At 40.2% G+C, this 2500-nt stretch overlaps 1 protein-coding gene across 1 annotated transcript in view; it reads left to right on the plus strand.

The window, feature by feature from the left end:
* Window positions 1-2500, plus strand: part of LOC143297458 (uncharacterized) — a 10067-nt gene that overhangs the window by 766 nt on the left and 6801 nt on the right. The window lies entirely within an intron of this gene.

A 2500-nucleotide genomic window follows, 5' to 3' on the forward strand; every position in this document is an offset into this window, starting at 1 on the left:
ACACACACACACACACACACAAAAACACACCAAAAAACACCTTGCTAGCCATGTATCGTATGAACTGTGACTGATGAACCAAATGGAGAAATAAATGCAGAAAAGGAATAAACAAAGCAAACAACAAACAAACAAACAACGAAAGACTGAATTAGTCGGGTATGACTCAAATGCCGAATTGTTTTTGTTTGGTACGCTTCTTATGTAATTTGATGCATCAGATCCTTTTTTTCCTATCATTTTTCTTTTCAAAGTTCATCATCGCCGCCGCCACCACCACCATCACCATCACACACACACCCACAATACACACAAGCACACGCGCACGCACACACACAAGTCATAGCACACAATCATACAATCAACAAATTCTGAAACTGTCAAAACTCACTCACTCACTAATAGTCGTCTTTTAGTTCATAGTGGAAAGGGATGAGCTGTTGAAAATGAATTTTAAAGGGGGCTTGGAATGAAAAACTGAGTTGGCCACATGTTTTGGTTCGAGCAGGGTGGGTGGGTCCTAAGCATACGGGTGTCAGAAGAAGAGCGGAGTTGTCGTGATTGCAGATAGCAATGTTAGGTCGCTAGCAGGCTACATGTCAGTGAAACCCTGTACTGTTGCTGACTCAGTGACAGACTTCAAAACTGAAGTGAGGGCATGGCATGATTGGCCGCCAATTTCTGTCTGTCTGTCTGTCTGTCTGTCTTCCTCGTAGTGTAGACCCAGTTTCAGGGCGGGGACTGGATGTAAAAAAACGCGCCAGTGCTTATCAATTATCCTCGAAAATAAAGAATTTTGTCTTGTCTTGTCTTCTCTCTCTCTCTTAGTGATGATGTATGGATGGATGGTGATGGATGGTGACGAGACTGTTCAGGATTTTTCTGCTGTTTGTGATAAAGTTTGGCTGTAAAAAGACCAGCTTTAAGTTTTTAAACAATCTTTATTTCATTCATTCCTTTTTTTTTTCTTCTTTTTTTTTTTTTTTTAATAAGGATGTTGGAGACAGTAATAATCAGTGATTTTAGTTATTCGTGTATATGCAGTATTCCTCAGTGTTTAATTAAGGTCGTATCACAGACACTCCTTTTGAACTGATGAGAGTTTGATAGTGCCGCCTTTTGCAACAAGTGGAGTGGAGTGATGGCCTAGAGGTAACGCGTCCGCCTAGGAAGCGAGAGAATCTGAGGGCGCTGGTTCGAATCATGGCTCAGCCGCCGATATTTTCTCCCCCTCCATTAGACCTTGAGTGGTGGTCTGGACGCTAGTCATTCGGATGAGACGATAAACCGAGGTCCCGTGTGCAGCATGCACTTAGCGCACGTAAAAGAACCCACGGCAACAAAAGGGTTGTTCCTGGCAAAATTCTGTAGAAAAATCCACTTCGATAGGAAAAACAAATAAAACTGCACGCAGGAAAAAATACAAAAAAATGGGTGGAGCTGTAGTATAGCGACGCGCTCTCCCTGGGGAGAGCAGCCCGAATTTCACACAGAGAAATCTGTTGTGATAAAAAGGAATACAAATACAAATACAAAGCCGCACACCGGAGGACACTCTGCACTGTTGTTCGATGAAAGACTTTGAAACTGAAGTCACCATGAGAGAGCATGGCATGAAAGGCCACTGGACATTTCAGGAATATTTTCTCTTTCTCCAGTTTAATGAGGATGGAGGGATGGTGACGATGTTCCTACAGATTTTTGTTGCTCTTTTTTCTATTATTATTATTGGTTAAATTTTTTTTAATTTTTACAAAGTTGTATTTCTAAGTGATTTTTTTTTCTCAAGAAAGGTGTTGAGAATAGTAATGATTGAATACGAATAGTCTAACTTACTAGTTCAAATATGGAATTGTTATGTTAATTGCGTATCTCTAGCATTCCTGTTTAAGTCAGTTCACGCCCCATTTGAACTGGTAGGTGTTCCATGTCACTTTTTGAAGAAAAAAAAAAAGAAGAAAAAAAAGAGAAAAAAAAGAGAATATTTGTCATCCATGTCTTCGATGTAGGCCTGAAGGTTTTTCTCCTTCGAAAACTTCTCTCAAAATGAATTAGGGATTTGTGTTGGCTGACTTCGTTTCAGTGGTTATTTTACTGTTTTGTTTTATTTCATGTCACAACAGAATTTGTATTATATGAAATGCGGGCTGATTTACCAAGGGTGATCGGGTCGCCCCAATGTAATGCCGCCAGTTTTCTTCACTTTTTTGGACTGCAGTGGGTTTTTTTTTCTGCTTGCAAGTGTATTTGTTATATTTGTGTGCGTGCGTGTGGGTGGGTGGAGGCGTGTATGTCTGTGAATGTACAACAGCATTTTGCTTAAATATTTAACAGAACCCCGATGTGGATTTGACAGGCTCATCAGTTAATTTATTTGCAGTCATAGCTGTTTGATGATTTTCGACGATAAGTAGAAAGATAAATCATGCTTTTGTCGTTGTAAGACAAACACCAATCGAAGAGTCTAGAATTCATGGGAGGGTATGCGGAAAGCAAGTGT

Source organism: Babylonia areolata, chromosome 22 (assembly GCF_041734735.1).
Source record: "Babylonia areolata isolate BAREFJ2019XMU chromosome 22, ASM4173473v1, whole genome shotgun sequence".
In the NCBI taxonomy this organism is placed as follows: Eukaryota; Metazoa; Mollusca; class Gastropoda; order Neogastropoda; family Buccinidae; genus Babylonia; species Babylonia areolata.